Consider the following 18,402-nt stretch of genomic DNA (forward strand, 5'->3'; position numbering starts at 1 on the left):
TATTGGTTGTCATAGCCTGCTTATCAGAATTAGGGAGATAGGAAATGTCTTGTACTTCAGATGCACATTAATTGCCATACAAATTTGGAGTTCAAGGGGTCTTAAAAATATACTTGGTTGAAAACTGGAGAACGAGGGCCATTAAGGCTTGGTTCTTGAGCAGGATTTAAAAATAACCTGCGTCCAGCTTAGGTTTTAGAAAGTTTCTGAGAAGTTGTGGAATGAGGTTTTGCTGCCATCCTCCTTGGTTAGGAGAACAGGCAGTTTTCCTTGATATCTGTGCTCCCTTGTGCTCCAAAATTATCACTTGGCCAGTTCAGAGCTAGGTTATCTGGGGCGCTTCCCTGTCCTGGCCCTTACGAAAATCTGCAGATGCAGAAAGATCCCACATTTGTTTCCCATTTGAGAGAAAAACCTTCGAAAAGTTCCTCATTTGTAGTATGTCTCTTAAAAAATGTCACATTATCTTTTGTGAGAGCTGAACTCAAGAACTCCTATCTTTTGGATTATGGGGTATTACTTTTAAAGATTTTCCTCTGAGTAGAAAAAAACAGCTTCATAGCCAAGAAACAGGAGAGGAAAGCTTGCTGTGACAAATCTTAAAGATTTTTTTAAAACCTCTCTGACCATGACAAAAAAGTACTGTGAACAGTTTTCTGGTATGTTCTAGAGTCAGCCCCGAACATTACCCCCCTTAATTAGATCTTTTTTACAATTATCCAAATAATTGCCCTGACACTTCTTTTCTCTTTGCCAAGCAGTAAAAGATGTCATGAACCCAAAGGCCATCAATTTGTTTTCATTTCATATGAAAAAAAGGAGAGAATAAAATAATTTCTCCTAAGATATTTAAATATAACATTAGGTATTACATTTTGGTCACAGTTTGTAATTGGAAAAGAAAATGTTTAGATAAAAAAAAAAAACTTTTCATGAGAAAGTTAGATTGTGCCTTCACCGAACTATGTTTATTGATGATGAAGTTGTTCTGAATCCTAGAGACGGTTGAAACAAAATATAATAATACCCAGCAAGAGTTACCAGGTTATTCACACACAAAATCAAATAGATTGTTGAGTGACTCTTGCAACTTAACCAATGCATTCAATCTTTTTGGCAAGAGAGACTCACCTTTTTCTCCTCTGTCTTCTGGTTGTTGATCCTATATTACATGGTATTATTTCATTGATTCCTAACAACACACACACACACACACACACACACACACACACACACACAATTTGAGTAAGACTCTCAAGTCCCCATTCCTTTTTTTTTTTTTTTAAGATTTTATTTATTTATTCATGAGAGAGAGAAAGAGAAGCAGAGACACAGGCAGAGGGAGAAGCAGGCTCCATGTAGGGAGCCCTACGTGGGACTTGATCCTGGGTCTCTAGGATCATGACCTGGGCTGAAGCCACCCGAGCTGCCCCCCCCCCCCATTCCTTTTTGAACATAGACTTGGCTAGGAAGAAATCATAGTAAATCAATGTTGATGAGTAAATTATAATCAAGTTCATTGAAATTTCCTAGAAACCTCATTCTTTATGGAAAGGAAAGAAAGTGGTAAAGAACCATGGGGTTTACCTATCCTTCCATAGCTAACCCTCCCTCCCCCAGGCATTCTGTCCTGTGATTGGTGCATTTCTTCTAATTAAATCAAATCAAAGTCCTTCCGAAACTGGGTAGTGAGAGTTTAAAGAGTTTTGGATTGGGAGGTAATCCTGTTCCTTTCTTGTTTCTGTCACTTCCTAAAACTATTTGGCATAGATCATGGTTCCTCATTTGAAAATGGTTCCTCATTTGAAAATTACCTTGTGGTACCCCTAAAATTCTCCAAAATTTCAAATGCTACAAAAGTCCTGGGTTTGGTTTTCTTTTGTACGAGAAAGTATTGTGAACCCAGCATGAAGAGCACAGACATTTATTTGCTCATGGTATTCAGTTCAAACTCACAAACAGTACTGAAAACAATGAAGTCATGGTGGAGAAAAAGCTGAAGGCAGAGACTCTGCCAATCTTGTTTTAAAGTAGTGCTCGGAGCTCCCAGTTCCTGGGACAAAATAGGTACTCAGTAAACATTTGTTAACTTGCCAGTCAATGAGTCAGTAGGTGGAAGAGGAGAGAGTTTGAGAACCATGTCACTGGAATTAGCACCTTTCCCCAGAAACACAATCCTAGTGCCTCTGGGGTCCTGCTATGCCCTGAAGCTGCTTTGGGAATCTGCCTCCCATTCCCCTAAAAGTGTTCATGTGGGGACATTCTCCACCTTTATTTTACCATGATGTGACTTAGGTGCCTAATCTTTGTGGCAAAGGAAACCAAATGTCTAAGAGATTATAGAGCCTTTTAAAAGGAATATGAATGTATCACAGAGCAAACCAAAACAACACAAAATATGTTTTAAATGCTATTGGGAAATAAAATTTATTTGCAACGTCAGAATCTCAGTGGAATTTCATAAAGAAATATGTGGGTGTACTCCCCCGCCTCCCCGGCTTTAAATGAAATTAAGAGAAACTCTTTGAGCTTTGCGTCACTGTTGGTCACTATAATTCCCAGGCAGTAGGAAGGGGGTGACATTTATGTTGTGTGTGTTACCATGATTTACCCGACGTCTTCCAAAATTCTCCTATTTGCATGGTCTTGCTGTCCCAGATGTATTTGGGAAGAACACAACTGCCCAATTATATAGTTAGTTTAGCATTGCTCACAGAGTGCAGTCGGATAGGCTAGAAAAAACATGGTCTGCAGATACCAGAATTTGTTCTGTAAAAAGCTTCAGTATTCACAAAAAGCAGTATTTTTTTCACTTCCTGAGGTCTGTGAAATGAAAATATAGGTAAAATATGGGACACATCATAGTGACCTCCGTTTTTAGTGAAAGGATTTCACTGATGTTGGATTACTATAGAATTTAAGAAAGTTTATCAAGTTGCAAAAAATCTTCATTCTCGTAGATTAACTTTCTGTACCTTTTTTTCTCAAGTGACCCAACATGTCTCCATTGCAATAAAGCTGTTTTAAAGTATATATATATTTTTTCTGCTGGTAATACACTAATTTTAATAAAGTACCACAAACTCCAGGAAAGTGTGGGTTCCATTATGCATTTCTTCTGTTTCGAGTTTTTTTTTTATTTTTTCCTTTTATCAACATTACACATCCCACTCCAAAAGAGAAAACTATGATTACAATTGGAAGCCACACACACAAGGTTTTTATTAGAATTACAGTTTTTGGTTTTGCAGGATTTAATATGAACGTGAAAAATGTTTGAAGACCTTGAAATTTAAATCTGCTGCTTGCACCCCTCCCTGCTCAACTCTCAAGCTCCCTGGGGAGGGCGTGGGAGGGGGTGGGGGGTTCTCATTCTTCTCTTTCAGTTACATTTTTATATACTTCAGGCCCAGGGTTTCACGTTGTAACATCATGTTTATTCATGGGTAGCTTAGTATCCTTGATGTTCAGACGGAGTCTAGTTAAAATGAGATTAGGTATTTTGGATAGGTGGAAAAACATGAGAAATGCTTTGTGATAACTTGGATTTTTTTTTTCCTAGAAATTTAGAAAGAAAAATGCTGCTGTTACTCTGCCTCATATGAATGATTTTCAGTGTTAAACCAGAACTTTCCAAGTTTTTCCGAAGGGGGTTGTGCGGAGTGGGGGGAGGGGGTATTGGTAGTGGTAAGGAAAGCTGTTTTGAAAATGTTAAATGAAACCAAAAGTGCAGTTTTAAAAATGAGAACTTCCAAACTCTTTTATTTTTCAAAATCTCTACATGACTTCAGAAAACAAATCGCAGGACTCTTGTACTGATTTTATTTTCCTGACATCTTTCTTCCCCACTATGTTCTTACTATGGGAACTGTTTTTAATTAAAAATTGCTGCAAACTAACTATTAGTAGGAGGCCAAGAAGGAAAAAAAAAAATCTCTCAACTCACAGTCAACACAGATTCTTATCAGTCTAAAATCAATGCACATTTAAATTTCACCCTTTCTGGTGTGTAAATTATGATATAGGATTTAAAACCGTATGCATTTTTTATGCATTTAGCTTTTTGTTTGGGTTTCAGAAAGAAATTAATTTAAATTGTATGGAGAACAGGGCTATAAATCTCCTTTTATTACATTTGTCCACATTAACTCATTTTTCATGAGGAACACAGAACACCTCCTTTCTGAACAAGCAAACAAAACATAAAACAAACAACCTCAAATATCCAACTTTATCCATTGTCAAGAACAAGAGTCATAAATTTATTTGGATTTGGTTGGTGGGTCTCAAAATACAATTGATCTGGGAAAACAGTCTCTTTTTAAAAGTGTCAGAAAACAGAGCTTTAACAAATGTTCAGTTGATGTAGATATTACATATACCTTTGTCATTATCTGACAAAGATATTGCTTGCCTGGTTTCTTTCCTTCTTTCCTTCTTTCTTTCTTTTTTTTCTTTCTTTCTCAGTTCAAGCCTAGAATTTTTTTTTAAACTTAAATTGTAGAAGCATGAACCTGGACATAGGCAACTATTAATACATAAAACAAAATCCAATTATTTCTTCAAGAATTGCCATATTTCAGGCAATGACAATACCAGAGGCTGGAAATACAGAGATGATTAGAACATTTTCTGTCCTCTAGAAGCTTACAATTTGGTAATGAAGGAAGACATACAAACTTGGTCTTACAATGAGGTGCCATGAGAGATTAATACGTGGTGTATTATGGGTGTGTCCACGTACTGAGGGGTAAATGCCCTTCTGAAAGGTGGTCAGAGACAGTAGCTCCATCTGTGGGCTGCTTACTATGTGTTGAGCACTGTGCTGAGTGCTTTCTGTACGTCAGCTCACGGAAGCCTCATAATCACCTCTGGAGGTGGGTGCTCTGATTGCAGTTTTACTGAGGAAACAAAGGGTTAAGGAAATTGTCCAAGGTCACACAACATGCTAGTTGAGTTTTAGTGGTTGTGCTGTTAATTTCTGTGCTCTAGCACCTCTCTTGAGAGAAGTACTAGCTAGGATTCTAGTTTCACCTGTGGAAACTTATTTGGTGAACAAATTCATTTTTTTTCTCCCTAAAACAGGTTGACTTTTGCAGTGGTTGGAAAGGTGACCTCATCTATCTGACTTGATTTGACTATTTGTCTCTCAGGTCTCTGACTGATTTTCAAAAGACACCATGTGAAATTTCTAAGGATGGTGCAAAGAGCTAGACAATATACCCTGGTTATTGAGAAAAGAACCGAAATGACACTCCCTCTAGAAGAATGAGTGTCTTCAATATTCACTGAAGTGATATTCTCTGAAGAGTCACTGGACTGATTGTAGGATACTATGCATAATCATCTAAAAGTTTACTTTTTTACTTAGAAATATTTAGGTTTCCATCCAGGGCTTGGCTCTTCTCAGGCATGCTCTGTGGAAGATGGTGTTTTGTCTTAAACAATGAAATATTAGGAGATTAAATTAGGATTAGGCTTTGGGATGACCTTGGCTTCCTTTGCAGGTACTCATTGAACAATCTTAGGGAAAATAGAGGCATACAGGGCTTCCTGCTCACCAGTTTGATCCTCTTCTAAGAGGCAATCTCCACCCTCTGTGTCTCTGCCTTTCTTTGTGGGAGGTGATGTCCCCTACCTACACGTGTAGCCTACTTCAGGTTCCAGTGAGGCCCTTGCCTTTATAGTAAATGCTTACCAATTTTTGAACATAGGATGGATTTCCTCATTTGATCTACCCCACACCTGAGATGCTTGCATTCTGGTTGTCCTTTAACAGATACCAGAAAAGTGAAGCCCAGAGACATGTAGACTGAGTCCATACCTGGGCATCTCTGGGGGCCACATCTTCTGACTCCCCACTTCAATGTTCTCTTCCAAAGCATGTGTGTGGTACAGGCCCCTTGCACTCCTTTAGAGGTCCTGACTTGCCCTCACTTTGCCACCACTTTTGACTTACCTAATTTGAAGTTTTAGTCTTCCAACTAAAAACAGAAGGCACAGGGTTAGAGATTTTTGACAGACCCCTCTGAAGAAGAGGGAGCTACTCTGTTCTGGTGACATCACAACCCCATCCTCTCTTTTCCGGGTTAGGATGGTTTCCTAACTGCCCTCCCTGTTCCCTCTCTTCATCTTAAAATCTATTCCCCATGAGCAGCCAAAGTGATATATTTTTTTTTTTCAAAGTGATATTTTTGAAGCATAAATTGGATCACATCACTTTTTAGTGTTCCCTTATGCCCAGAATAAGCTCCTTGCTTTAACTGTAAGAATGGATTGATCTGCTCCTTCCTGAGATCCAGTCTTATCTCCTTCCACATGTTCTGCAGACTCCAGCTACAAGGAGCATCTTTGGATCTAATAACTCTCCGAGCTTGTCCATATTTCAACACCTTTGCCCTCAGCGGTGGGATGGATATACAGATTCCTCTATAATAACCCATACAAGTATTAGAAGATCTAATTTGAATTAGAATTTGACATGGTGTCGGTTTTATTTGCAGGTAATCAATTAAATATCCCAAAGAAGGTAATGACAATGAAGGGTGAGAGTCCCAGCACTTAGGAGATCCTCTCCTGACCAGCTTAAATGTCCCCTTCACAGAGTAGTTTTCCTGGATCACCTCAATTAAAATGACCTTCCTTAATCCCATTCACTTTCTATCACATGTCCCGATAATTCCTGATAATTTTCTTCATAGAAACGGTAGCAAACTGATATTTTCTTGCTTCTAGTTTATTTCTTAAATATCTGCTTGTTCCCTGTGGAGTATGAGCTGTGTGGACACTGGATCTTGAATCTCACCAAAGAATCTGTGAGCCTAATAGCCCGGTGAGTGCTCACTGATAGAATGCTCAGCCAGACTTGCAGGGGGAAAAAAAAAAAAAAAAAAAAGAAGGCTGGAATGAGAAGAAAGGGTTGACCTGAGAATTTTGCTTTCTGGGTGTTATGAATCTGTTGGGAGTCTCCTGACTTCTGATTAAAAATATTTACACTTATCCTAGTGTTTTTTCTCACTTGATATATCTACCACTTCTCTCTCTTTGGGTATGCCAAGGGGCTCACAGCCATGAATTAGGATATGAATCGTGAGTGTAACTTATATTTCCTGGAGCACTTTGCACTTTGGGAAAGGGCTTTCAGGGCCATTAATTAGCTATTTGAAGTGATTTACACAACAGAAAATATGGAAATTTATGTTAGTACGTGATGTTGTGGTTTATAATAAATTTGTGTTTGCTAACTGTAGTGTGAGACAGAGATGCTCTCCCCAGTTGGATTGTGTTTGTGTATGTGTGCACCTTCTAGGTAGGAAATATGCACAGTATTTCCACCAGTGCTTTTTTCCTTTGGAGCAAAAAGAGTGACGTCCCTGGAACGTAAAGATCTGAACGGAAGTATGACCTATAACAAGTCAGATCTGGATCCAAACCCTGGCTTGCCTCTTGCTTGTTCTGTGATCTTAGGGAAGTTTCTTAACTTTTCTGTTTGTTTTCTTGGCTTGAGTTTTAGCTTGGGAGATGAATGGCTAATGGATGTAAAATGCCTGGTATAGGGGCGCCTGGGTGGCTCAGTTGGTTAAGCGTCTGCCTTCTGCTCAGGTTGTGATCCCAGGGTCCTGGGATGGAGCCTTGCACTGGGCTCCCTACTCTACCAGGAGCCTGCTTCTCTCTCTCCTTCTGTCTGCTGCTCCCCTTGCTTGTGTTCTCACTCTATCAAATAAATTCAAAAAGATCTTAAAAAAAAAAAAACCTGGTACAGTAACCTCCCCACTCTCCCACTGCAGTTTTGCTTTGCTTAGTTTTGGTTCCATGCAGTCAACCGTAGTCCAGGAGCAGATGATCCTCCTTCTGCTATATTGTTAGAAGGTCAATAGCAGGCTAACGCTACATAGCAATGCCAGTGTCATTCACCTCACCTTGCCTCATCACATAGCCATTTTATCATCTTATATATCCCCGGAAGAAGGGTGACTGCAGTACAGCAGATATTTTAAGAGAGAGACTTCATTCACCTAACTTTTGTTATAGCGTATTGTTATAATTATTTTATTATTAGTTATTGTTGTTAATCCCTTACTGTGCCCAATTTATAACTTACACTTTATCCTAGGGGTGTATGATGGGAGAAAACATAGTACATATAGGGTTTGGTACTCTCCATGGTTTCAGGCATCCACTGGGGGTCTTGGAATGCATTTTTCACAGATAAGGGGGGATTTCTGTGTATAGTAAGTGCTCAATGAATGGGAACTAAGATGAGGATGGTGATGATGATTTGAGGCCCCTATTCTCTATCCTATCAGCAAATTAAGTCGCATAAGTAATGTAAGGCTGCTTGGTATCCTGAAAATATCTTTACAAATTAAAAAAAATTTTTTTTTACAAATACTTTTTACATAGTTTGTACTAGCACATTGCAATCTAATGGACAAAACTTGTAATGATGTTGTAAGACTTATCTATTCCATGTTCTTATATAAGATAATGCCATCAGGATTTTTCACTGTTATATAGTAGTGCTGACATAATAATCTTATACCTTCTTGTGGCCATGATCTCCCCGTACATCCAGGTTATAATGATCTCTGAGATATACCTATAGTTAAGGACTAAGAATTGACCAATGTGTGGGACACACGCACTCCATTCTGTTGGGAGAAAGCTGTGTTCAGGGTTTGCTCCTGCTAAGGTCAGCGGAGAGAACAGAACGTCGAAATATTCTCTGGTACTAGCAGCACCTTTGCAGGGCCACCTAATGGGGGCCCCAGGGAGGGCCGAGGAGCACACACCTGCTGTCCTTGACTGGCCATTTCGTCTAAAGAGGCGCACTTCTCAATATGTGGCTCTGCACAGACTTCTTCAAGGGAGCTGTGTCAGCACTGGTCGGAAGGAAGCCTGAAGCACCACCTGCGTGTCTGGACTGCTAACAGCCCTGCCAATTGATCCACTGTGACACCTTGTGGCTTACTCCTTAACACAGTGAAACTGCACTCGCGTGGAAGTGGTGGTGCCCTGAATGGTGCCATGCGGTATCGTGCTGGCCAGAGGGATCACGTTGATGGGTAGGAAAGCTGCCTCCTTCCGCTTTCCTTAGAGATGCACCTGGGTGTTAGTGTGCTCATTTGTCCCATTAATTTCAGTGTAGGGCTTCCTTGATTTTTCATTATTGAATTCTTTAAATTACACATACCTTCCTACACTTCATCTCTTTGACCAGGTCATTGGTGATTTTTATTTAGAGTTCCACGTTAATAATTTTTTTATCAGTCTTTCTAGTCAAGTATCTTGCGTCACTCAAACATTAAATAGTTTGCATATATATATGTGTGTGTGTGTGTATATGTGTATATATATATATTTTTTTTTTCTTTTTTGGAGAGGGTAGTGCTTGTTAAATTTTGCTCCCCAATATGGGTCATTTCTAAGGACTCATGAAGATTTTATCTTGAGACTGAAAATTATGTTGACAAGCAAAAGCTAGTCAACAAGGCGAACCATTCATTCGATGGTACACACATACACAAGTCTTCTTTTTTTTTTTTCACAAGTCTTCTTATACCTTCTAATTTTAGTCATGATTATGCTGCAATTGGTTAAAATTTCTTGCTTGAAATTGAAATTAGGCAGTTGGTACATATCTCCTACCTTTGAAAGGTTTTGATGGAGAATATTTAATGGAGCCTACCATTCTCAAATTGACTGAATCCTAGAATTTCAGAGCTGGAATAGACACGAGAGGTCATCAAGTCCAAGCTTCTGATTTTGGAAGTTCAGAAACCAGACACAGGTGGGACTTATCTGGACCTTGAAGTGCTGCTAAATGGTCTCAGGTTTTGTAAATCATAACACTTGTTGCCTGGTAATAACCAGGGATTGGCCAAATTAAACACTCTTACCAACCACTAATTTGTTCTTCAATCTTGCAAAAATGTCTGTTTCAAACCATTTTCTCCTTTTCCAGTTTTCTGGTTGCCCTAAAATAGTATCAGTCTTTAGTATCATGCTACTGATATTGAAAAACACAACACTAACCTACCTTGTTTTAGAATGTGTGATTGCTTTCTTTGCCAATTTATTTAAAATTAAATTGTGTGTGCTTTATAATATATATTTAAATTTTCTGATTTTAAAAACATGATACATCATCAATATGGAGTATTTATAAAATACAACAATGTGCAAAGAAGTAAATACAAATTTTCTCTAATTCTACTATGCAAAAAATTGCTTTTAACATATTAGTGTATAAATGTAATATACACAAGTATATACGTCAACTTTTTCATGTCTGGGAGCATTCTGAACACTCTTTTGAATGTAGCTCTTTTAACTAAAATTATGAGTGTTTCACCATGCTCTTAAGCCTTTTAAAAATATATTTTGAGTTGTCTGAATTCTTTATACTTATGCTTATGTTTTAAAAATTAATACCATATAAATATTTTAAAAATTATCTGGCTCCTTTGTACCATGATTTAAACTCAAAGAATTAGTATTTTTAATAATCAAGCTAATCTCCCAGTAAGATGGGATGCTGGTACTAAGGATTTAGCTATGGTGACTATTATGATTACTGTTAGCATCTAATACTAGGCAGAAATCTTCACCGAGGGTTCCCTGTCTCCTTTTAAGGATTTCCCCTCCCATTTGAGGACAGATGTTTTTCCCCCCTTGTTTTTCTTTCTCTTGTATTATTTCTGAGTCAAGAGGCAGCTGGCATGCAACCTTGTGCAAGGTCCATAAATCAAAAGATTTTTTGCACAATTTATACTGGGAAGAAGGAGCTTGAATTAATGTTAAGAGTTAGTGTTGATCTAGAACCAGTAGGTTGAGCTATAGCAAGTTAATTTATGACACTGTTTGAAGGACATATATTCGATTCAAGGAGAAAAGTGAAATCTCAAAAAGTGAGCTATGTCATGAGTTGTATGCAATGTTATCTTATTTTCTCCATTGGATCGAAGAGATCCTTGGGGTCAGGTACTATCTTATTCATGTTTGTATCCTTCGTGATAATTTACATTCTCTGTTCCAATAGTGGTCTTTTTTTTTTTTAAAGGCACATTTCACAGAGGCAGACATTTTGTAACTAGATTCTGAGTTCTCACTGTTTTAATATGGGTAATATGCATTTTATAGATAAGCTTCATACACATATGCTTCTATGAAAATGTTGTGGTGTGCAGTATTGTCCCCTACTACAGCACTAGCATTAAATGATTAACTTCTGGAGTCATGCAGATTTATTTTTCTTACTATTTGTATGACCTTGAGTGAATTAATTTACCCCTTCTTGTCTCAGTTGCCTTCTTGGGTAATGTAGGAGTGATGATAGAAACGAAGTCTTTGGGTTTTTATGAGGACTGAATGAGATCATTCTTATAAAGTAGTTAGCATAGTGCCTGTCCCCTAGAAGTGTTAACCACTGTTATCATGGCTTGTTTGTTCCGTGGATATTGAGCATCTACCTTATGTGGTCTTACTGGTCTAGAGATGAAGAGGGTGTCATCCCCGTGGTGAAGGAGCTAGTGAGAGCACAGTAAGGATTTATGGGAAGGAGGGTGTTGAGGGATGAGTGTGGGGTCTGCCAGTCTGAGAAGGATGATGGGAAGGTGGTTTTTGGCAGAAGGAATGGCACATGCAAAGACACTGAGCCTTGAAATGTGTCTGTTTGATGAAGGTGAGGATTTTAGAATGACTGGGGCTTATGGTCTGGGGAGTCTGTTCATTATATGCAGGTGGGGTTGGCGAAGGTAGGAGATAAGCCTGGAGAGGAAGGGGGGAAACAGATGATGAAGGTTTTGGTATGCTACTCCAGGACCTTTGGTCTTCATCTTTCAGAGACTATCTATTGGACTTACCATGGTGACTACAAACAGGGCCCTGATGTGATTGGTTAGTTTCTCTGTGCTTTGGTTTCCTCATTTGGAAAATGATACAAAAGTAGTTCCCCTCTCACACGATTGTTTTGAGGAATTTAATGAGGTAAGGTTTGTAAGCCCTTAGACCAGCACCTCAGACATAGTAGGGATTAAATCAATATTAGCATCTACTGTACTGGACAAAGGGAATTGATAAAAGATAGTTTTTTGCCTGGGTGGGGTGTGTGTGTGTGTGTGTGTGTGTGTGTGTGTGTGTAACAATTTGATCTGCTTTTGGGCAAGATCACTCTGGTCACTTTGTGGAGAGGAACAAGCCGTCTGTCTTGGAGCATATTTGTCTGCTGAGAGAAAGGAATCGGTGAATGGGGAGATGCACAAAGGAAAAATCACACACAGTTACTGGCTGACTGAGCTATTTTTAGCCTAGTGTGTCTGAAGCAAAGGATGGATTTTCATGGCATTTTTTTTTAAAGATGCAAAATTACCGTAAGCCAGAGTTATGTAACTTGCCCAGGGACACTTTAATTGTCCACCAGTGAGGCCCATGATGTGGTTCATGAAACTTTTAGCAGTCATTTTTAGAGGATGGGTCCCCAGGGTCTCCAGCCTGACTTTTTTTCCTGCTTTGCCAGAAACGGGAAACCGGAAGTAATGGCCTATGCCTTCTGGGAAAAACCTCCTTACATGGTAGCCAGCCTGGCACCAGGACCCCATAGTGATGTGACAGTGAGTCAAGTGAAAAGGCAGAGTGGGGAGAAAGAAGACAGAGTTGAAATCCTACCCTATCCAGGACATGTAACGTGAGTCTCAGAGACTCAGTTTCCAAAGTGGCAGATTGAGAACAACACTACATCAACATCAGGGACATCTTGAACACTAAGTGGGACCATGGAGGTAAATTGGCAAGATTGGGATGGTATCTGGTAGCGACCCTTCCCTTCCCAACATGGTGCTTCATGTGATGTCACAGGTCCACAGGCTTGGTGTATTTTAGGGGTGGGTTTCCCATAACTCTTCTCTCTAAACATGAGCCTATGGCTTTGGATAAATCTTTCTTTTTTCCTGAGCCTGTATCCTCTCCCAACAGCTCCGGTGTAGATGAGATGTGAATGGCAAGGTTCTCTCATTGGTCCCAGAGTCTCTGATTCCCAATAGATGGACTGTTTGCTTCTGTTTTTAAGCTACCACATTAAAAATAAAATCAGGCTAAATAATGTGTTATTGACTCCCTGTCAAGTCTCCTGTTCTTTTTCTCCCACCCTCATTGGTGAAGGGAACTTGCTGAGTCACAGCGTCTTGCTTTTCCACACCAACTGGCTGGAGCTGGAGAGCCATGCTTCTCCCAATGCTCTGTGCACCATTGTCTTAAAACCTGCACATGAAAGAAGGTTCGGGGATTGTTTTTTCTGGTCATCGTAAAAGAACTTCGAAATGCAAATGCAGGATGTACTGAAATTACAGAGATCAGTGGGTGCCCTGTACTGTCAGGTTTTTTTTTTTTTTTTAAGAAAGGTTAAAATTCATCTGAACCAAGACTAGAAAATAAGCTTAAGGTGTTAGGTTATTCTGAAAAGACTGTTAATGCCTGTTGGCTAAGTGCATTAAACTGCTTTGAAATGATCACTTGTGTGTACTATTTTAAAACCTGCTTGCTGGGATGGTGATTTAAACCTGTTTTTTTCTGGACTCAAAACTTCGCATTTGTCTGTTGAAAAAAATACTGTATTTGAGATAAATAAATATTAAAATATAGTTTATTATATTTCCAGGCATTTGTCTGTAAGGAAAATATGTCAAGACACTTATAGTTAGAAACTGAAATCTCTGCCTTAATTCACTCCATCGTATTTCCAAAGAGCCTAACCATATATATAGTATTACTAGGTCTCCAGAGACCTCCTTGAAGGGATACCAGATACTCATGGTATAACAGGAGAGTGGGAGGTGGGGAGAAAATGGTGGGGAATGGTTTCCAGTCCTAATTCTATATTTCCTGTGATTTTTTTTTTTTTTTAATGGAAGCAGGGGAAAAGGAGAGACGAAAGAATGCTGTTACTTTTATGACAGCTTTGATTCTAGACTATTAAAGAAGTAGCATTTACTGTGGCACCCTGGAGTTTCTATGGTGGGATTGCATGGCTTATTCATATCTCAATAACTTATTGAGCTTTTTTATTATGTGCTTGGTGATGGGGGATGACAAGCAAGCCCTGCCCTCAGGATGCTCATCGCCTAGTGGGGAAGACAGCCGGCTAAATAGATACTTTTGGTGAAAGGTGACCAGAATTCTGATAGGCAAGACTAGGCTGTGGAGAGCAGTGAGGATGGACATCATCCTAGCAGAAAGTAGTATTGGGACACACACACACGTACATATGCACATGCACATAAGTGCACATACCCATACATGTGCACATTTCACACTCTAAGTTGCTTATCATATGTAGTAAATTGTGACCCAAATATTCATATTTTTAATCTAGGGCACTCCTAACTTTTTGACAATGCTGCTTATCTGGTGATCTTTAGAGGTATTAAGCTGCTTAAACATCCAAACCCAGGGAGATAAAGCCGTGAAGTATTAAAGTGATGGCTGCAGCATTAAAGTGATGGCTGCAGCATTAAAGTGATGATTGCAAGGAGGCCCTCTAAACCTCAGATGAGGGAGAGAAAGAAGGCAACCTCTCTAAGCCTACTTCAAAAGCCAAGATATAGCAAAAATAGTCCTTTTGTTTTTCCTTGGCCTTGAGATATTGTTTGTGTGTAGGGTAGAAAACTTCATCCTTACCACGATGCTGATTGTAGTAATTTTCATGAAACTTCTAAACTTCTAAGTTGTTACTTAATGAATCTAAAAAAACAAAAACAAAAACAAAAAAAACCTCTTCCAGCTATGTTATCTAGTTAGACAATGCTGAGAAAAATTGAGGAAGAAAAAGATCATGTGAAACCTTGAATGGTTAGGAATCCCTAAAACTGAAGGCAGGGATTTATTTTTTTTTCTTTTTTTCTTTTATTTGTTTATTTATGATAGTCACACACAGAGAGAGAGAGAGAGAGAGGCAGAGACACAGGCAGAGGGAGAAGCAGGCTCCATGCACCGGGAGCCCGACGTGGGATTCAATCCTGGGTCTCCAGGATCGCGCCCTGGGCCAAAGGCAGGCGCTAAACCACTGAGCCACCCAGGGATCCCAAGGCAGGGATTTAATAAGAGTAAAGCAGAATCTCAGAATGCAAGAGCAGGAACAATGGAAATCACAGTGAACATTTACTGAGTGTTTTGCTGCATGCCAATCTCATAGCTAAGTGTCTCAATTAAGTCACATACCAATAGTAGTATTGGTAATATTATTAGGTACTAATAACAGTACTACTAGGGAGTATTATTACCTCCATTTTTCCCGCAAGGACACAGAGGCTTTAAGAGGTTTAGTAATAAGCACAGGGTTTCACAGCAAGCAAGAATCCCACTGTGGCTGCACTCAAATTCAGGGTTAATCTTCACTCTTTAATTCTACTGACTCTCCAGATAGTGCTCCACTTTACAGATGAAGAAACTGAGGCCCAGAGAAGTTACACAGGCCTGTGGTCACACCGGGAAGAGCCTTTTTCATTGGTTGATGATTTTGTCTTCAGTTCCTAAGTGGGAACCAGCCTGTGTACACTGAGAATCCTCTGTGAGTGTCACATCACTATGAATGTCATATCACTGTGGCCTTCTTGAGGTCACGGACCACGCTTGGCTCATCTTTGTGTCAGTGCTATAGAATGCAGAGCCAAGTGCAGAAGAAATGCTTTAGACTGAATGAAGAATATGAGAGAAGTAGCAGGCTTGGAATTTTGAACATAAGTAACTGTAGACTCCACCCAGCACAAGCTTGTCTGTCTTTCCAGGCATAGCAGCCTATAGGATATGTTTAAGTGAATTAGTAAAAGGTGCTCCCTCTAGGTGAGCCTACAAAGGGAAAGCTTTCTGGTTTTCCTGGCAGGGACAAGCTCCATAGGACTTTGTGAAATATTTTGGATTTCAGCCTCCTCTTCCTATTCTCTTGGCCAGCTGTCTTTTTGCAGTGTGAAAACTGCTCAACTGTACAAGGAGGCCTGTTTTTATTTAACTTAATCATTCAGAATCTAATACAGGACCTGGAATCTGTCTGATAGTCACTAAATATCGATTGAACACATGAAACATTTTAAAGAAGTGCTAAGTTGTCTTCTGGCCATATAATGCAATAACTACAGTAGAGTGTTTGGGCTGTGTGTTGTGGAGGAGGTTGGTGTTGAATTGGTTCTATAAGGAATTATAGGCTTGGGATTTGTTGGAGGAAGAAGAAGGGAATCCGATTTGGAAGGGACAGAGGACTAAGATGCCACCAGGCAAACAGATGAGGGGCTGGAATTGGATATGGGTGGCTGACCTCAGCTCAGAGAAGTCTCTGCAGGTGTGAAGGCAATTGCACATCTGAAAGCGGTACCAGTCTCATCCATCCCATGCTTGATCACCATGTCCCCAGAATGCAGTGTGAATGGGGCTTCATGGACTTGTTTAATTTACTTCTTGTTTCTGAGGGAGACACCCTACCTTCTCTGCCCACTCAAAGTTCTACGTAGAAACAGAACTACTAGGATGTCTCTCTCTCTGTCTCTGTCTTTATCTCTATCTATCTAGGAAGACATTAATTATTATAAAGTATTGGCTCATTTGATTATGGAGGCTGAGAAGTCCCATGATCTGTCATCTGCAAACTGGGGATTCAGGAAAGCTGGTGGTGTGGTTTGAAGACTGGAGAGCTGGAGGGCCGATTGCATAGATTCCAGTTGGAGGTCTGAAGGCTTGGGAACCAGGAGCCCCGAAGGTGGGAGAAGGTCATTATTCTAGCTCAATGAGTCAGGCAGTCTATCAGGCCTTCCTCTGCCTTTTTGTTCTATTCAGGCTCTCAACCAATCGGATGATATCCACTCACACTGCAGAGGGCATCTGCTTTATTCGGTTTACCAATTGAAATGCCAGTTTTGGGGCCCCTGGGTGGCTCAGCGGTTGAGGGGCTGCCTTCGGCTCAGGGTGTGATCCCGGGATCCGGGTTGGAGTCCCACATCTGGCTCCCTGTGAGGAGCCTGCTTCTCCTTCTGCCTGTGTCTCTGCCTCTCTCTCTGCGTCTCTCATGAATAAATAAATAAAACCTTAAAAAAAATGAAATGCCAGTCTTTTCTAGAAGTGCTTCACGAACACATCCAGAAATAATGTTTAACCAGATAATCTGGTATTCCATGGCCTGGTCAAGTTAACACATAGAATGAACCATCACACTTTTCTCTGCTAAATGTTTGTTTTTTCAGCTGTAAAACAGTGTGGTTTGGGAGGTACTTGAAAATTTAGCTGAAGAGTTTAGATTTGACTCTGTAATAATAGGAACCATAGCATGTTCTTGAGCAGATCCCTTAAAATCTTATTGATTCTCTCATTCAGTGCATTTATGTTGAGTAGGGGCCAAGTGTTTAGCATACAGTGATACAGAAAAACAGACATGGGCCTTTCTTGTAGGATACAACCAAGTAGGAAAGGTATATAGCAAGTACATAATCATATTAATTAACATATAGTTATAATGGATAAAATGCACTATATAACACAGTGTGATAAATGCACCAGAGAAATCAAGCATATTTCTGTAAAGCATAGCATAAAGAAATCTATGTTGGTGGAAGCAGAGATCAGGAAAGCCTTCTTTGAGAAAGTGAAGTTTTAGCTGTAATTTAAAGAACAAAAGAGATTTAACTAGAAAAATGGGATTTAGAGCACCAAGTTGGCATTTTAAAAGAGGAACAGCAGGTGCTAAGGTCCTGTGGTAGTTGAGGGCCAGGTTGTCTGGAGGAGATGTAAGATGCAATCTGAAGCTAAAGATACATGCTGGGGCCACTTCATTTTTGACTGTGATTGGACCATGTTAAGGAGTTTGGCTTAAAAAAAAAAACTTACTAATGGGAAGTGTACTCCTTTTGGTGGGGTTTAAAAGTGGATATAATATACATTACTCAGGCTGCTGAGTGGAGAATGTTTTGGAAGGACTTAATAGCAGATGCAAGAAGACAAGGAAAAGATGACAGTGCATTGGGTCACCTGGAGAGGGGACAGATGAGCATGGATGGGACAGTGCTTGGTGTGATGGATTGGCTGTGGATGGTGTGGAGTAGAAGAGGTCTCTAGGCTGGGATAGGAGTAGGAACTCTTCTCGGGTTTCATCTCTACCTAGTCTTATCAACAGTGTGTACTTATGTCCTCAAGCTCAAAATCAGTGTATAGTTTAATGTTTCCCAGAATCCACTTGAAATAGCTATACCAGCATCTTCTGTGTTTATCAGTTCTGCCAAACTCCTTTGTAGCCTTATCCACCTCCCCTGAGGATAAGCACAAGCTCCTTGCCCAACTTACTTTTGATTACCTTCTACTTTCACAATATCTTCATTACTTACCAGTTGGTTTGACATTCTTTACATTTTTTTTTTAAAGCAAAGATTG

At 39.7% G+C, this 18,402-nt stretch overlaps 1 protein-coding gene across 9 annotated transcripts in view; it reads left to right on the plus strand.

The window, feature by feature from the left end:
* LDB2 (LIM domain binding 2) overlaps positions 1–18,402 on the plus strand; it is a 375,134-nt gene that overhangs the window by 1,869 nt on the left and 354,863 nt on the right. The gene's annotated exons all lie outside the window — the stretch shown is intronic.

This window comes from Canis lupus, chromosome 3, assembly GCF_011100685.1.
Source record: "Canis lupus familiaris isolate Mischka breed German Shepherd chromosome 3, alternate assembly UU_Cfam_GSD_1.0, whole genome shotgun sequence".
NCBI classification, from domain to species: Eukaryota; Metazoa; Chordata; class Mammalia; order Carnivora; family Canidae; genus Canis; species Canis lupus.